At 34.6% G+C, this 20,522-nt stretch overlaps 1 protein-coding gene across 3 annotated transcripts in view; it reads right to left on the bottom strand.

Annotated features, from left to right (window-relative positions):
• Positions 1-20,522, bottom strand: part of LOC138716394 (uncharacterized) — a 1,440,554-nt gene that overhangs the window by 966,693 nt on the left and 453,339 nt on the right. The window lies entirely within an intron of this gene.

The raw sequence follows: 20,522 nt of genomic DNA, 5'->3' as shown, positions 1-20,522 counted from the left end.
GGAAATTTCCATTATAAAAATTTAGCATCCAAATTGTAATGGTACTAACTGTCATTTTATCGAAACTGAGATAAGCGTTTTGTCTAATGTAACCTTGTAGGTTTACCTAGAATATGATCCGCCCTTTTGTTTTTCAGTTACAGCACTTCTAAGACTACTTCGAGGGAATATTATTCATATGTATAAACATCTGAATAAGATACAAAATTTATTAACTTTGTTTTTTGTCATGTAAAATGTAAAAATGACAGTTAGTACCCTTATAATTCTCAACTCTTCATTTTTTCTAGAATAACAGTCTAAACTTCTACTTTCATAAGTATGGTGAAATAATTAGAGAAAAACATAGTTTTAACATTTCAATGAGAAGATTAAAGATATCGACTATAGAAATTTAATATCTTAAAATCAATGTTGTGCGTGTAGGTTATTTGGTATCTCGTTAAACCTACCTGCGCGTGAGAGGAAGGAAAAAGTGGACTGAGAAGCTTACCTTCTTCGCTACGCTTTGACTTGCAAGCCAGCTAGCTCTCTTACCTCCACCATAAGGTACTTATTATGAGCTACGGCGCACGAAAGCATTTGGTTTTACGTGATAAGGTAACGCAGTGGTTCCCAACCTTTTCTGACTGACGACACACTTTACTGAACACCCACGATATCGCGATACACTTATTTGTTTTTATTAAAAAGAGTGATATAATAATAACAACCAGTAGTTTTCTTCTGGAGATAAAGGATATGGAACTCTGTGTTGAATATTTTATAGCGGACGGGAAGATGATTACTGTTCACTGTATGGGAATTTTGTCGTTTTTAACCTCCTTTTCGTCCAACTAAGACTTTCGAGTTCTAAGCGGAATTCAAAAAAGAATAATAACATTAAAAACGTTTCACACATATTTCGGTTCCATGATGAAAAATAGGTGCCGGAATACCGTTCCAGAGCGATCCGTCAGAAAAGAGCACTAATAACAATTTCTATGTAGTGTCGGACATCCAGTGTTGTAAATAGGTCGATGTTAACACGCAAACGAAAAAAAACACACAACAAGCAGCAACTTGACTGGTATTAGAAAAAAAACAAAGGCATGTGTCAAAAATCTCAACCTGTCTGTCTATTCTGGAGTCCGATAAGAGATTTGTATTATCGTTCTTGGAAACTCACCTATTTAAATTAATGTGAAGTCTGCGCTTGGTGGGTTGCATAAAGTTTCTCTATACGTGGTCTTATGATAGACTGGCCAACACGTAAATCATCTTCAAGATGCAGCAGTCTGTTACTTTGTTTATAGTTCACTATTTTCATGGTACAAAATGCTGATTTACACAAGTATGACGTTGAACACTGCAGTTCTATTTTTTTTTTTTTTTTAGGCTCCATCGACTGTTTTGACAAAACATTTCCGCATATAAGACACTAGGGATTTTCTTTATATTCATCTCCATGCCACGTAAAACCATACTGCAAGTATTCATCATTATAATATTTACGAAACGCAGTACGTTTTTGCGAAGCCTGAAGAGAACTTTCGATCACATTATTTGAATTAGGACTGCTGTCATCTAACCCAGAATTTAATTCAGATTGAGTTTCTTTAATTAAAAATTTGTCAATAAAAAATCTAAATAAAAATAATCGCACTATCACTCACATGTATATACTGAAACTGACCAATATGATCTGACGATTCTAAACTCTGTTTATTAATAAGTGGGAAGAGTAAACGAATTACTAAGCATTGTTGGAGATGTTCACTTTCATTTGCATTATCGTCAGGCAGAAAAATTAAACTGAGCATTGCTGCAGGTGTTCAAGTTTCATTGGTAAAGTCTGTCTCAAAGTAAAATGTACCATATCAAAGACTTCGTTGTAAATAATGCGTTATAAAGAGACTTCCTGGATGGCATAAAATTTATTTTTCAAGTCCAAAATTTTGCGACACACTCCATGGGACTGCACGACACACCAGTGTGTAGCGACACAACAGTTAGGAACCACTGGGGTAACGAATAACCTATACCATCTCTTAAATTTCAAGTTCTTTCAAATAGATGTAGAGCTAAGGTTTACCCTCCCTCTTAATAATAATAATAATAATAATAATAATAATAATAATAATAATAATAATAATAATAATAATAATAGACTACATAAGAGCGTAACAAGTACAGATCATTTATTATGTTTGTGTCTCTGTGTAACGTCACAGTTTGCAGTGAGGGGGAAGAGAGATAGCAAAAGGTTGTACTATAATCTGTGAGAAGAAAGTATGTCTGAACTCTCACCTTACACACAAGCAAGTAGTGGCCAGAGCATTGAAATGAAGACAACAAGATATTTTTGTATAGCTATTTAGTGCTCTGACCCTCACTATTAAGATAAGCCACTTGAAATTCAACTGTCAATCACCAGCAAAGATATATAATGCAACATTTTTAAGCCCTCTATTAATTTCCATTTCTGTATTCCGAATACATCCATTCTTGCGAAAGCATATTGAAGTATTTCACATCCAAGTTGTAGCACATTTATGTCATTCCCTGAAGCCAAACTAACGAATACAAAGCAGAACCAATGTTATGTTTCCATAACCTTTCACTTCAAGTTTGTCTTAATGATACTCAATACTGCATGATGGCAGAATGTGTTAGTAGGAAACGTCACATTTCAGTCCTTGAAACTACACTCGTCCACACAGAACAACTGACGTTTGATTAATCTCTTACAAAAACGTTTATTTAAAAATGCTCCCGTTTCAAAAGGATGTAAATTTGAGTTCCTGTTTTAAGAGATGAGTCTGTGACAATATGGGTTGAACTGTGTGTACGGGATACACATGGGGAGGCGGCTGCCAGGCTTCCATCTGTTATATAGCCCACGGACGAAACCTATAAATTAAACAAAGCATGAATGATTTCGCCTGCACAACTGGGTGATGTCCTATCAAACATCAAACGTCAAAACATGGCTCTGCAGTCCCCATCGGAGTGCGCGATGGATGACTGATCACATGTTCCAATACATATTTCTAAATAATCTAGATAACTAAAACCATCCAAAAATATGGCAGTTATATTCTACTACATACGACATCGTATAGATATTCTAAAAAAAATGAGGTCACCGCTCTTTAGGAAAACATCGTACACAATTCCAGTAGGGCCTACTGAAATTAACTTTTATTTGAAATGAATTGCACATGCAGAATGGATATGGGATTCCATTTAATTTCTACAAAGACCTATGGACATTTCTCATCTAGAGGTTTCCATTCTGTTTCCATAAAAACTAGTCTTCACAATTTTTCATCACCATAATCATCATCAGCAGCAGAGCCAGCAGCATTTCAAAATATTTAGTATGACATGTCTCATCCCTAAGAAATAATAATTCATTGTTTTTTTTTATTCACTTTAATACTTGATTCAAACTATAAAATGTTCTAGAGTTCAAACGTTAAAAGTGTTACAATTTTTAAAACAGGTACAGGGTTGTTTCCGGTTTCTGATAACTACGCTCCGAGACTTCAGACCCAATAGAGCAGTTCAGTGGGAAATCCGCATAAGGACGTACTGAGTATAGTGATAAAACATGCAGTGGGTGGAGGTATTGTAGAATGAATGCCAACAAATACGCAAAGGAAAATGCTCTGGATTTGAAGGTTCTGACGAATAATTTGGTTTTCATACAAGTCTATTTTCAAACTATGTCTGAAACTATTACACGGTTAGAAAAGTCAGAGCAAGAGATGCCGAAAGGCCTCAAATTAATTGAGCAAATGACACAGAGAAATAATGAGATACCAAGTACACCGGGTATTGAACGTGTAAAACAGAATTGGAAATCAATTTTATGTAAAAATAACGGATATGGAGCATTGTGTAATATAAACAACAAATTAGTGGACATAGAGTTATCCGAGAATGAAGGGCTGTCTCTTAGAGACTGCAATGATGTTAGGTTTTTCCGTTTTGCTCCTATCACGTCATGCTTTTCACAGTACAAACTGTATTTTGCAGATAACCGAAAAAGTTGTACGTTTGAGACACTGAGAATATATCTTGTAGTACATTGCAATTCCGTACTGTAACTGCACTTCCTAAAGACGAACAATAGGATAAATGCAGAATTTAAAATTGCTACATGTTTATTTCCACCATTAACACTGTGTATATTTAAATACATATGCTTATAAAAGACAAGAGAATAAATGCTTTTCACATTCTTTTGACATTGTCATTGTGTAATGTATATGTTTACTTTCCGAATGTACCTAACTTATGTGTGTGTTTCCCAATACTACCGTACTCTATTCTAAATAGCAACGTTGTTACCTCAAAACATCTCTATCCTTCACTACCTGCAGCGAGTCAACAACTTGTAGTACATGCACAGTAAACTTATTGTATCCCAAGTCTCCAAGTCTACTGCGTCAGGAATCACACAGACAGCTGAATTGCGGCGAGAGGTGACAGACCAGTAATGAGTGATTCCATAATCGGAGTGCACGGTGTATCACAGTAGCAATGCACAAGAAAATCGAGTCTTTTTGGGAGGGGTACATAACTCTTTCCGATGCCAAGTACAGTTACGTGAAGATCATAGGAGCCAGCAAAAAACATGGTTTCGTTATTTCCAAGAAAGGCATCTTGTGTGTACCTAATAAGACTGGCTAATCTCGGATGGGATTAATTCCAGAGTGGAAAAAGCAAGAAAATTCACCCCCCCCCCGTCACAAGTCGCCGCACACCACGAGATGATACAAATGTTGAATTAACTATAAACTCGTGGTGTTGAGTTCAAATTCAACCGACTCTAAGCATGGAAGAAAATAATATCAATACTATACCGCCCAGGGCATTATTCACCATTATAATGTTGTTTGATGTTTAGTCAACTGTCCGAAGACATGTCTAAACCTCACGTGTGATACCAACAAGGCATCACTTATGAGGCAACTAGGTCAGGAAATAATGTGGTAATATACTATTATGTAAATTTTGCGATAACAATCCACGTGTTGGTCTGTTGTCGCAGAATACAAAATGGAGAAAAAATAAGAGAGCAAGAACTATAACGCAATACTGAGAATGGAAAATATGAAATAATGCGTTCATGTATTTTTTAAGACCGTGTCAATTATTTGTCTGCAGATTACAATGAAATCTTATTTTAAGAAGTTGCTAGTTGGTCTGTTGTTGCATAACTCCGTCCAATTGGTTTTGCTTCTAATAAGACAAAAATATATCCTTCATAATATTTGTGTTGTGAAGTAGTAATGTTTGGAGAATAAGCTAGTACGACCTTGTTGAAAAAATTTTAGTTTTGTCCTTTAAATGTGCATAAATTTAATGTGAACAAATGTAATTTTTCGTTCTGAAAAGGAATTCTAAAATGTTACATTTGTTCGGATCAAATTTCTGCACATTTAGAGGATAAAACTAAAATTATTTCAATCATCAATAACACAACGAACAGGGCATCATTTACCATTATGTTGGTGTTGACATGGGTAGACATAACGGCTCGGTTAGAGAAGCCAACGTACAGTACGATTATTTAGTCCTGACAGTCGCCGGAGATGTGCGCGTGGGACAGGCGAGTCCATTTAGTTACGCCAAGGGGTGTTTGGGTTATTCACTCGCTTGACTTTACCGACCGCTCGCCCTATCTCTACTCCGGAACTCTCCTCGTTCCTCCATTACTTCCACTCTTTCGCGTCGCTGAGCTGTCAGGACTAAATAATCGGTCTGTACTACGGTAGGAACGATCATGATTTTAAAATCAAATGTAGGAAACAGAAAACGGATATAGGTAAATTCTCATTTTTAAATAGAACTATAAATGATTGGAATGATCTACTGTACCTGCAGCGGTCTTTGAGGGCTGTCCTTCCTTAAGGAGATTCAAGAATAACTTTAAAAGTTGTGTATAAAGTGTAAATTAAAATTAAGGTGACATTTAACATTTAATGTTTTAAGGTGACACGTATTTATTTAGCCTGACGAGTTACTCCCTTGGTTTGAATTGTAAATTATTCAAAAATAGCTTGTAAGAGGGTCTTAGACTAGAAATGTTTAGTTTAAATGTAGTTCTGTTTATAAGTATGAATAAGGGTGTAATTGTTTGTCTTATTTGAAGTGTTTTATCAGTGAAGCGTGGTGAGTCAGTGAAGTTACGGTTTTACAGTGTAGTGAATAGTTTGGATCAGTGATAATTTATAGTTTCAATGTGTTCTATAATGTCAGTGTAATGTGCTATTTAGTGTCAATGAAATGCGTTCTATAGTGTCAGTGTAATGTGTTACTTAGTGTCAGTGAAATGTGTTCTATAGTATCAATGAAATGTGTTCTATACTGTCAGTGTAATGTGTTATTTAGTGTCAGTGAAATGTGTCATAGTGCCAGTACAGTGAGTGAGATTAGAGTATAGTGAAAGATTATTATCAGTACCAATGTGAAACTGATGTAGGGCCTATACATATGTAGGTTGTAATGTAAAATTAGGTTCACTTATTAATTAGGTTATTTTATGTATCATTATTAATTGTAATTATTGTGTATAATTGTACTGTGTATTCTAATTGTATTGTGTATCTAATTGTATTGTGTATTATATAATTGTATTGTGTATTGTAATTTTATTGTGTATTGTTTATATTGTTTGTACCACTGCCACCGGGTGCTTGCTCACTTGCAGTGTAAATACATACATACATACATACATACATACATACATACATACATACATACATACATACATGGACAAATTACTAGACTAAAACGTTTTTCTTTGAAACATAATATAATTCGTCATATCAACTATCAGTATAATTCACAGAGTCTCTATTGTTGTATATATGATTGTTTATATCTTCTGGTATATTTTTTCAATGGTTAAGTATATTTTGTCTGGCTGTGTTGGTACCACTGGTGTTTTAATTATATACTGCAAAAGTTATTCAACAGTCTATTCTCCCATGGCCTGCAAGAAGACCGGACATAAACAAAATTGAAAATGTGTGGTCTATATTGAAGAAGAAAGTGAACAAATAGAGGCTTACAGGAAAACATGGACTCATTTAAGCACTGTCTGACATCTGGCTAAATGATGCTGATATTCAAAGAAAGTGTCAAACTTTGGTTTCCAGCTTCCCTAACAAAATCAACGTGTTAATAAAGAATAAGGAAATATTCAAAAAATATTAGTAACCTCCAGACTCAATTTTCTATTCATTATTTCTGTGAAAAATACATTGTAGTTCATTATTTCTGCCGATAAATACAGCTTCGTTGCATATATAATTATTTTAGTCTAATAATTTGTCCACGTCTGTACATACATACATACATACATACATACATACATACATACATACATACATACATACATACATACATACATACATACATAATGTCTTAAATGGACAGAGTACACTGGAAATTGCAACAACGAATTTCTCAAAACACGTTATAAATCTTTGATATAAAAAGATTTTTGTCTCTAAAAGGTACCGGTACCAAAACGAACAAAATTGTGTTAAACCTTTTTGTTTGAAATATCTCAAAGAATAACCAACCCCCTGAAAATAATGAGATTACTTACGGTTACCTTGTACAGTATGTGTAAACCTATCTATATACACATACACACAGCTTGCTCCATAGTTAAATATATTGCTCTTAATATTATTTTATGCTCAACCATGCCGAAATGTAGTAATTATACACCTGGTAGCACTCCTTTAATGCATGTCATTAAAGTACACCTACTCATTAAAGTACAGGTGTTCAGCCAATGACAAGTCAGCTTACAGGTGTTCAGCCAATGACAAGTCAGCTTACAGGTGTTCAGCCAATGACAAGTCAGCTTTGTAATGTTATAAAACCGCAAGTATCAATTATTCTCGGATATGCAATCGGAAGACAATTAGCGAAAAGTCACGGAGGCTGGAAATGCAATACTGCCGCAGAAGGTTATGTTCTATTACTATACTAATTAGAGTTAATTGTAAATAATATTCAAATAAATTCAATTTGTCATCTCGTTTTTCAATTCGAAATCAATTTTCAGGTTATACCAGAGTAATGTTCATCTTATTCTGTGCCAAGATCAATGAAATTCGGCCTCGGAAAAATCAATACTTTCGCGTCTGCGCACATCTCACAATTCAGGTCAGTTCGCACATAACCATAATTTTGAATACTTTCAAGTTAGAAATATGGTCGCTTGCGCTCGTTTCATAAACAATCATACTTGCGTCTTAATTACTACCTTTATAGGCTCGTTGCATAATGTATTATTAAAGCACAGCACAGTAACACATTACTAATAACTCGCAGATTCCCTGTAATTCGTGATCTATTACGCCAGTATAATGCAGTCACTACGTGAACATTTTAAAACAGGGGTCGATGAACGCTCCATCCCGTTGTCCCATAGATAACTATGCAATTATGAAAGCAATCAAACGGACCTGCAGGCCGGGTCGTCCTTGGGGGAGGGTGAATGGTGCCGGCCGTCGCCCAGGGCCTCATGTATCATTATAAAATTTTCTGTGCACAGCTCCACAAGAGGGCACAGGGTAGCGTCAATATTGCAATACATTTCGATACTAAAATAACGTCCCTGTTTAACTCGGCGCTGGTCACTATATGAGAATTTTGCTAAGTATCACATTCAAATGACAATCACATCAAAATGGAAAGGGTTGCAATCGAATTATGTACAAATTATTGCCATCAAACTATAAATGATTGGAATGACCTACTTGCAGCGGTCTTTCAGGACTGACCTTCCTTAAGGAGACACAAAAATAACTTAAAAAGTTTTGTATAAAGTGTAAATTACAAAAAAGGTAATATGTATTTTACTTAGCCTGACGAGTTATTAACCTGGTTTGAATTGTAAATTAGTTTAAAATAGCTTGTAAGAGGGTCTTAGACTAGAAATATTTAGTTTAATGTACAGACCTATTATTTAGTCCTGACAGCTCAGTGACGCGAAAGAGGGGAAGTAATAGGAGTGGGGAGATTTCCGGAGTAGAGATAAGGGCGAGCAGTCGGTAAAGGCAAGCGAGTGAATAACCCAAACACCCCTTGGGGTAACAAATGGACTCGCCTGTCCCACGCGCACATCTCCGGCGACTGTCAGGACTAAATCATCGTACTGTAGTTTTGTTTCTAAGTATGATTCTACGGAACTATAAGGGTGTAATTGTTTGTCTTATTTGAACTGTTGTATTAATGAATCAATGAAGTTACGGTTTACAATGGCAGTGAATAGTTTCGATCAGTGATAATTTATAGTTTCAATGAAATGTGTTCTATAGCGTCAGTGCAGTTAGTGAGATGGAAGTGAAGTGAAAAATTGTCAGTAGCAATGTGAAACTTATGTAGGACCTAAACATTATTCTTCACCTGACATACTTAGGAATATTAAATTCAGACGTTTGAGATGGGCAGGGCATGTAGCACGTATGGACAAATGCAGAAATGTATATAGAGTGTTAGTTGGAAGGCCGGAAGGAAAAGGACCTTTGGGGAGGCCGAGCAGTAGATGGGAGTACAATAAAATAGTACATTATGCAACGAGCCTATAATGGTAGTAATTAAGACGCGAATATGTTTGTTTATGATACTCACTTGCGCTCGTTTCATAATTTTCATACGAGCGTCTTAATTACCATTATAGGCAAGTTTCATACGATTTTTTATGCTCGACCATATTTCTAACTTGAAATTATTCATAAGTATTCATGTTATGGTTATGTAAGTGAAGGTTGGAGTCTATCGGAAGGCCAAAAAAGTAAGATACAGGTAGTTGAAATGGACGGCATAAGGAGAGGTGCTAGAATATCCAGGCTGGAAAAGAGAAGAAACGAGGATGTTAGAAGGATAATGAACATGGAAGAATCGGTGATTGCAAGAATAGAGAGTAGACAACTTCAGCGGTATGGTCATGTAAGGAGGATGGATGAGGAGAGGTGGCCAAACGTGCTACTTCAGTGGTCTCCAGCTGGTAGAAAGAAACGAGGAAGGCCTAGAAATTCATGGAGGGCTGGAATACTGAGGATGATGAATGATAAGGGACTAAATGAGCAGGATTCGAATGACAGACGCAGATGGAAAATGGGAATAAAGGGTAACCACTGAAAAGTGGAGAGGCCCTCAAAAGTAAAAAAGTAAGTAAGTGAGGAGCGAAACTGACCTGAATTGTGAGATGTGCGCAGACGCGAAAGTATTGTTTTTTTCCGAAACAGGAATGTCATTGCCCTTGATATAATCTAGAAAATAACATGAACATTAGGCTTGATATAACCTGGAAATTGATTTAGAATTGAAAAACGAGATGACAAATTGAATTTACTTGAATATTATTTACAAAACGCTAATTATTATAGTAACAGAACATAACCTTCTGCGACAGTATTGGATTTCCAGCCTCCGTGACTTTTCGCTAATTGTCTTTCGATTGCATATCCGAGAATAATCGATACTTGCGGTTTTATAATGGTACAATCAGTACAATGGAGATTTCTCATTGGCTGAATAACTGAATTATAATGAATAGGTGTACTTTAATGAGGTGCATTCAAGGGCTACTACCAGGTGTATAATTACTACATTTCGGCATGGTCGAGCATAAAAATAGATTTGAGGGAGGTGGGATATAATAGTAGACTGGATTAATCTTGCTCAGGATATGAACCGATGGCGGCCTTATGTGAGGGCGGCAATGAACCTTCGGGCTCCTTAAAACGCATTTGTAAGTAAGTAATGCAATAGCTTACTAGTGCAATAAACAAAGAGCCATTTTTATAGCGCGTTTACCAACAGATCCGAAGTTGCGCTATGACGTGGGTTCGATTCCCAATAGGGTGATTATTATTATTTTTTTTTTTTTTAGGTTTTTGTAACTATAAGATTAATGTCATGTAATCTCATAGTTAACAGACTATCTCACCAAATACCAATTCGCTGTCAATATTTCCATCGATACTAAATAACATAGTAGTTGATACAGCGTTTTTAAATAACAGAGTAAAAATTTAAGTGAAGTAAATGTTGCAGAATCTTGCCTGATATACGTGTTTCGTCATAGACGTTAAATGGTAGAAGATATCATCAAGATGGTAACAAAAGAGAATGAATAGGGGCTGGTTTGTTATTGTATGGTAGTAGGTCATTGATACTCTGCAATCCTTTTACCAAAAATGGAATTTGTGATGTAAGAGCATAGCTAAAAGGGTTACAGTTTTTTCGACCCGAGCGATAACCATCCATTATGAATTGAAGTAAATGTACTCGCATCCCGTCCTTCTTGTACGGTCGATAAAACCGTGTACAAAGAGGTTATTAAGTTCCTCTACTCATAAACTCTTTTCTGAAAGCCCCTTTTGTGTCTCTGACACCTGATAATGATTTTGCGGGAAGTATATTGCCCCTGGAAGTACATCTTTACCTTCCCCGTCCGTTGTCGATACTTAATTAACTTACTAAAGCGATGAAGCCGAAACCGGGTCGAGAGAATATTGATAGTCTTCCTAGCTTCGAAAATTTCACAGAAAAGGAGGAGATTTTATACAGAGTATCATGTAAATATTGGAACATTAACATAGTTCAAACTAGAGAACTTATAATTAAGGCAGTACGAAGTGATGCCTTTGAACAATTAATAAGTACGAAGCAGGGAGTGTAAGAAACTAATAAACAGAAGAGAAACTTCCAGTATGAAATGAAGACAATGTAAGATAATTCTGAGTCGTTTCAAAATTATTGAACATAAAATATTTTCTGCAAAATACTTTTTAAAAGTCTTTCCCAGGTCTCTATTTCCACTAAAACTGTCAAGTTATTTAAGAATAAATATTATTCATTTATTTTATTAATTTAGAGCAGAGATGTAAAAATCTGACTTGCTGAGTGATTTCCTTTCATTACCTCCCCTACTGATTTCGGTGCGCGCGATGAAATTGAGGAAGGTTCGCGTGGCTTTGACATAAACAATCCCCCACTCAGCTTCACATCAGTTCAGTAGGCTAGTAAAAAGGGGGGTAATACGTCACGCACGATTTCTCATTTACATCCCCGATTTAGAGTTTGTATAATTGTAATGTATTTAGTATATTATTATTAACATTATTATTTTTTATTATTACAGTTATATTGTACTTTTGCTAATATAATTCTTCATTACTATAAATAAAAATATAATTAATAAATAAATATATATATAAGTAAATAAATAACTGAATAAATAAATGAATAAATGATTAAATGATTAAATAAATAAATAAATATTTAAGTAAATAAATAAATAAATGATTAAATGTTTAAATAAATAAATAAATAAATATTACTAGAAATATATATTTAAGAATAAATCTGCGTTGTCTGACTGTGTACGGGATAGTCCTATCCTAAACTCCTGTGTATTTCGAATCTCAATTAGGATGAAAACCTAACTGAGTTTCAACTCTAAGCAAAATTTTCCCAAATGAAAGTTGAATTTTGGGCAATTCCATGTTCGTATCTTGGGATTTATAAATAAACTCGCTATCACCACTTCTATAAATGCCAAATAAGAACGCAGTTGACACAGTGTCGATAAATAACCCACAAAAAACAACCTTCCGAAGCGATGTACTCTCAATATTCAATGGTTAAGAGTAATTTGGGGGGCAAAGGCTCGTTGGAATTTCCCGGTATTGATCGGATCAAAAACCCTGATAGAACTGATATTTAACTCTTGCGGTGAATTTGGATGAAGTCCGATGGGCCTAATTAGTCAAATCCACTCTCCTCACCTCCACGCTGGAGCCCCCTGGGATCTTTTAAGATGAGAAAGAGAGAGTGGTGTGCGGAAAGCAACGGAAAGCTACCGCATTTACCTTTCCCAAGAAAAACTGCAAACATAAGATATATTGATCATAAGCGGAGACAAAGAGGAAGGCAGAAAATAGGAAAGACTGGAGAATGATAGGTTTGCAGTGAAACACCTGCCATTGGGCAGAACACAATGAATGAATGAATGAAAGAATGAATGAATGAATGAAAGAATGAATGAAAGAATGAAAGAGGAATTTATGTTATCGATAATTAAATCTGGAATATAAAATACAACGTCGAAACATTCGCGTGTGCAGTTAACACGCAACTCTCTCCGTTTTTGTCGCTAATCCCATACTGTTAGAGAGATCACAAAATTCATGGAACGCATTTGACCCCTAAATAATAAATAAAACACTCCAGTTCGTATAATGGCATTACTGACTATGTAGATTACTTGAGTGGTAGGCCTAGCACTGGCTACCCATCAATTTTTGTTGCAAGTGTCAACTTGTGTAACTTGAATGTGTTGTTCACAAGGACCATAAATGAGCACATAACACTACAATAATTTTCAGAGCTTTCGTTCGTATTATATATACTTGTACTCCATAAATTTATTATTTTTCAAGTTAAGCTACACTACCACTTCTGCTTTTAACAAGTATTGACGAATATTTTTTTTTTAAGTAGAAGAAATTTCTTAGGAAGCAACTCAGTGCTTTACAAAATAATATTCGGGCATTTTCGTAGAAATTATGCTGCATCTTAGATTATTCCAAAATAGACTGAAATTAGTTTGAAGTCTTAATAGATCAATCCATCAACATACAGCAGGAAGAATAGTAACGTCCCACAATATAGGCCTAATAATAATAATAATAATAATAATAATAATAATAATAATAATAATAATATATATATATTATTATTATCATAATCATTATTATTTACTAATTCTGGTGGAGTTAAAGCCAGGCCTTCTTTGCAATATTACTTTCATTATAATGTAAATTAGAATACCCAAACCAAAAATTCATTACATATGTAATGACAAACATTTAAGTATTTTTGGAATGTCTATGTGATTCTTTGCCTCATTTCTCGGCATGGGAGTCTTACCTCTGCCCCTAATGTTAGGTAATAAAAAAAATTTCGCGAGATTCGGATCGTCACGTAAGATGTAGCCAATATGAAAATAGCGAACATTAAAACTCTGCTTTTTTCGATATTAATTTACTGCATTAAGTTTTCATAGAATTTTGAATTAGTAACAATTGTATATAACTATTTTGAAATTACTATGTTACAGCTTGAACTACAGTAACTTTTTTTTTTTGCCTTTCACTTTACTCACTCACTCACTCGCTCACTCACTCACTCACTCACTCACTCACTCACTCACTCACTCACTCACTCACTCACTCACTCACTCACTCACTCACTCACTCACTCACTCACTCACTCACTCACTCACTCACTCACTCACTCACTCACTCATTTTTCGTTGCATATCTTGAAGATTTATTCTATGGCTGTCGCATAAGATGTTCTACATCAAAATTCCTTCCTTACGAGTGTGTGAAATTTGAAACTATATGGTATTAACATTTTGAAAATAAATTAATGGCTTGGATTGAAGGAGGAAGGTTGAAGTGGCCAAGAATAAAATTGCTCAATTTTTTTTTTCCAACTGGCCTTAAAAAATTAACTTCATGTAAATAATACTTCCGTCTGTGACTTATCTATTTCAAAGTATTTTATTTTAATTCTCTGGTGAGCGGGCAAAAGGGCTTAAGTCACTCTATGCAAAATTTATAGGAGAAATTTACAAAGATTTAAATTTGCTGTAAACCCGAAATGTGACATGTTTCAGCTATTTCATGATTTTCTTTACTGTTAACGTCACTGGTTTTAGGATCTCTTTTAGGAAAAGGATTTAATGAAGGAAATCTTATATCACAAAAATAATGACATTGCTGGGTAACTTTCGGTGCTGGGCCCCGGACTCATATCACCGGCATTATCACCTTCATTCCATTCAGACGCTAAATAACCTAGATGTTGATACACGTCGTAAAATAACCCAATTAAAAAAATAATGACTTACGCTCTTTTGTCCGCCCAACGGAGAATTTGTTTTTGTTGAAAAATGTTTTCGCTCTACTTCAAGCACCTTCGAGTCTTAAGATAGATAGATAGATAGATTTATTCGTTCCATAATATTCTTACATTTGCTTTATAGCATATAATAAAGAACATGTCCAATTCTTACGTTTAACAATAAGATGCAATACATATAAAATGCAAATATGAAATATGTACAGAATTAATACCTTAATAACAGTAATATTTTATAGGCTATAATGTAGTATGTTTACCATTTAATAGTATTATAATATTTACACAGTACTGAGAAATGTCAAGAACTCATCTACAGAATAGAAAGTGTGAGATATTAAGTAATTTTTTAGTTTTACCTTAAATAATGCAGGGTTTTGGCTATGATTCTTAATGTCTTCAAGAAGACTATTGAACATTTTTATCACCATGTAACGTACTCCCCTTTGAAAGCATGATAAATTTGATGATGGCGTATGAAAATCATTCCTTCTGCGGGTATTTATACTATGTATAGCTGAGTTAGTTGGAAAATTTGTTTTATTACATAAGAGGTAATTTATTGTAGAGTATATGGATTGATTTGTTAAGGTTAGAATCTCTAATTTGTTTTTAAATAATCTACATGATTCTCTAGCCTTTGCTCCAACTATTATTCTAATGGCTCTTTTTTGTAATAATATATCTTTACTATCTGAAGAATTTCCCCAAAATATTATTCCGTAGGACATAATGGAATGAAAATAGGCAAAATATATTGTCTTTAAGGTACTGCTGCTTAGAAATTGTTGTAACGACCTAATTGCGAAGCATGCTGAGCTAAGTTTGGGGGTTATTTCTTTGATATAATTTTTCCAATTTATTGTATTATTAATATGCAAACCAAGAAATTTGGTTGTTGATGTTTCTAGTAGAGGTATATTGTTGATAGTTGTGTCCAATGTTTCAGAGATTAAATTTGAAGTGGCTTTAAATTGAATTATGTTAGTTTTATTAATGTTTAATGCTAGTTTATTGGTTGTAAAGCAGTCATAAATTTTAAGGAGAATTATATCTGTTTTATATTTGAATGTGGCAAAGTTCTTGTCTGTAATTATGATACTTGTGCCGTCTGCAAATAGAGTAGGATAACCTATTCCTTTTATTATGGGGCCAAGGTCAATTATAAAAATTAGAAAAAGAAGTTAACAATTTAAATACACAAATAACACGCAAATAACTGCATATACCTACATTAGGCATAATTTATATGACATAGTAAGTATTAGTTATGAAGGATACATATTCGCAAGTTAACAGTTCCTTAAGATATTTTAATCTTAATTTTAATTTGTATATTTTTAGATTAATATTTTTTACATATATCATTGTTTATTGTAACCTTAACTTCCTTTTCCAAACTCTAACAATATGTCATATAAATTATGCCTAAAGTATGTGCAATTATTTGCGTGTTATTTGTGTGTATTTAAATTGTTAACTTGCTTCATGTTCTAATTTTAACACCTGAAGATACTCGAAGTAGAGCGAAAACGTTTGTCTACAAAAAAAATTAAAATAAAATACTTTGAAGTAGATAAGCCACAGACGGAAATATTATTTACATAAAGTTTATTATTAGACAGTGGATGCGGGATGACTTATCGTTGAATGTAGGTGCACATTTACCATATGTTACAATTTTTTCATTTATATCATTGGCTGAACAGGTTTTAAATGTAAACAGACGACTTCAACATGCTACTGTATCTCCGTACAGTCAGAATGAAAAGAAAAATGACGTACTGTAGCACATACCACGTCATCATTGATGGAATTACTAGCGTTGCAGTAGTCTCGTAAGTTGTCGAAGCTGAATCGTCTTCGCCTATCCTGCAGGATAACACAACTGCACACATTGCGTTGCAATGTTACTATGAACGGACCGGGGTTCCTTCGTTCTGTACGCTGCTGTACTCGCCAGGTACACAAAAGACGGACGATACGGCACGTGCCATTTACTCCGATACGAAACAACTTCACTTTTTCTTAAGTCATTCCGCATGCACTGTCTATTTATTATATTTTGTCCTCTACTAGAAGATCTTGCAAAACAAAAATATGTATAAAAAGTGTTCTTATTTTGAGAAAAATTAATTTTCAAAACTTTTTTTCCATTCACCTACAAATTTAAAGATACGAGGTATCAGTTCTTAGATCTCGATAGGCTTACTGCTACGTATAATTGCAAAAATACATACTGTACAGTATATCTACAAAATGAATGCATTTTGTTTGCATGCATTCATTTCATTTCCCAAAATTAAAAAAAAAATAATAAACTGTGAAAAGTGTTTTAACCTCTTCCCTTACTATATATTTTAGCATCATCATCATCATCATCATCATCATCATCATCATCGACGCTACAGCCCAATTTGAGCCTCGGCCTCCCTTAGAACTCTCTTCCATGCATCTCCGTCCCTGGCAACCAACCACCATCCTTTAATTCCCACTTTCTTTAGATCCTCTAACACTCCATCCATCCATCGCAGTCTTGGTCGTCCTACACTCCTTTTTCCTTCAAATTTATTCCCCATCAATTGTTCAATCAGCGTTTTCAATGCTCCTGGTTTGTATAATGTTAGGACGTTCCAAGTACCAATCCGTAACTCATTTACCTTTTTCAAGCCAGGTTGCCAACGATTAATCCGTCCGTTTACTAATTCTTTGGGTTTCATGGCAATAGTTTTTTTACAGGGTAGAGTCGCCAACCCTACGCCTAACCTCCCAGTAATCCTGAGGGGACGATGATTTTCTGTCAGGGTTTACTCCCTTAGCTGATAAGTCTCAATTATAGCGTCAAGGACTCGCTTTGCGCCCTCACATGGCTTAGCGTTACATATATTTTACCAGTTTTGTGAAAAAAAGTGTCATATTTTTTTTATTTTCATAAAGAGGTCATTTAATATTGCAGAATCACTGTACATCACTAATTTTCTTACATACTTAAAAAATCACTATGAAATAGACAATGGGACTCAAACGAGTTAACTCGGGTTAATAAATTTTGACACATGTTAGCAACCCGAGTTAACTCGGGATAATAAGGGAAGTGGTTAAGGTGCAACAGTCTCCTCTATTATATATCAGACAACTCTCTTCTACTGCACACCGTTCCGGAAGTCTAGTCTAACACAACTCCCACCGGCTCATAGTGACTTTTGAGTCTCACAGTGTCAATACTTCACCGATTTGGTAAATGATGCATTGAAAGCGCTGTTAATAACCTATATCCAATCACTCATCCAACACAATAAACCCACGTTTCTCTCCCTTGTTGATGTGCGCGTCCAAGAAACGCACCAACTTTGTAAACTACTACTGCTTTACGGACATCGAAAGCAGTTACAATCAAACAATCGAGGCAAGCCTGCTATACACTACAATAACGTATTATATCTTCGTTTAATTAGTCTACCGTGCTTTCCAGGAAAATCAATTAATGTGCGAAATGGGGTCGTGCCCGCTCTCAGAAGTAAATATTGTACCACTGTGGGCGGGCTCGGCGATCCGTTGTTGAGCCATGGAGCAGGTCGAGTTTCAACAGCAAACTTCTATTGTTCGAAATACGGAACACAACACAAAGGTACACCGCTTCAGTTAATCGCTACAAACTTGCTTACTCAATTCACAACACCATCAGCAGAGTTAGGCTTCCTCAAACTGTTGCACACATACAATTGGTTGAAAGGGGCTGGAGAACAATTAATACAATTTTACAAATCAATTACATTTCCTGTACCAATGTAAGATGTAGAAACATGGACAACAGCGTAAACCAGCAAAAAGACCATTCAATTTACACCAACCTATTTAGCAGAGTAATCTTTGGTCTGTATTCATTTAGTCTAAATAGAGAGGGCAGAAATAAGTACCTATAGGCTTTAACATTGAACCAGAATGGAATACAAGTGTATTCGTAAGACCATCTTGTATTGTAACTGAGAAAGAAGACTACATCTGGGTTTGTCTAAACAGAAATGGAATGGAATTTATTGTTATTATTATTATTATTATTATTATTATTATTATTATTATTTACATACAAAGGAACTAAGGGAGAGACTAGTGAAGTGCTTTGTGCAAAGTGTGGCATTGTATGGAGCAGAAACATGGACATTACGAGGAAGTGAAGAGAAGCGAATAGAAGCATTTGAAATGTGGGTATGGAGAAGAATGGAGCGAGTGAAATGGAGAGGCGGAATAAGAAATGAAGTGTGCTAGAAAAAGTTAGTGAAGAAAGAATAATGCTGAAACTCACCAGGAAGACTAAAAGAAATTGGCTTGACTGCTGGCTAAGAAGAAACTGCCTAACGGAAGAAATTTCCGGGGAGAAGAAGATACCAGATGACAGACAACATTAAGATACATGAATCATATGTGGAGACTAAGAAGAAGACAGAAAATAGGGTAGATTGGAGAATGCTAGGTTTGCAGTGAAAGACTTTCCCTTGGTCAGAACACTAAGAATGAATTACCATCATCATCACCATCACCATCATCATCATCATCATCATCATCATCATGTCAAGGAGAAAAATAAGAAATGCAATTATAAGGAAAAAAATGAATGTTAAAAATTTAATTATTGTTTCAATTCAAGACAAACAATCGGAATGGTACGGACATGTAAAAACAATGGGTGATAAACGAATGCCGCAGAAAGTTTGTGGTATTAAGGACAGAAAAAAAGTGGGAAGACCAGCGGACACCTGGATGAAAGAAATACATGCATGAGGGAGAATGAATAGAGATCAAAATTGATGGCCTGATAGACAAAAATGGAGAACAATTATTAAAATATTTAAAATTGTAATTGTTGTAATCATGGGCTCAAAAAAAAGTAATAATAATAACACATTAAAACAGAAAACATATTATTATTATTATTATTATTATTATTATTATTATTATTATTATTATTATTATTATTATTGTAAGATAATCAATTAGACTCATCTGTCTTAAGAAATTCGACGACAGTGAAAGCAAGAAACCGTTAATCACCGTGCCCACCGTCATATTATTATTATTATTATTATTATTATTATTATTATTATTATTATTATTATTATTATTATATGGCTAATAAAGACTATTTATAAATTTAAATTATCCGTTTTTTATATATTAGAGTATCAGGAACCGAGTATAAGTCGTATTCTTAACATTAAGGTTTTGTTAAGAATAAGGACTACTACTGTTACCGATAGGGCCTACTGTACTTTCATTTTTAACGTTTTACAAATAATGTAATGTACAGCGAGTGTATACAAGTACAATATGCAAAAAGGAAATGCATTGAGTTCCTATTTCTTAAAAGTAAAGTGTGATAAGGAAAAAAAAAAACTGTGAGGAATACTGAGAAAATATTTTGAAAATGCATAGATCCCGCCCGAGTGGGCGAGAGTTTCATTAAACCATAAGCAAACAAGTTTCTTCTTACGAAACTTTAATGAAAGGTGTGTATATTGAACCTTTTTTTTTTTTTAGAAAATGTAAATTAACTAACACAGGCTTTTAAT

This window comes from Periplaneta americana, chromosome 16 (assembly GCF_040183065.1).
Source record: "Periplaneta americana isolate PAMFEO1 chromosome 16, P.americana_PAMFEO1_priV1, whole genome shotgun sequence".
Taxonomy (NCBI): Eukaryota; Metazoa; Arthropoda; class Insecta; order Blattodea; family Blattidae; genus Periplaneta; species Periplaneta americana.
Note: the sequence above shows the minus strand (reverse complement) of the source record. Positions and strands in the feature narration are given on the sequence as shown.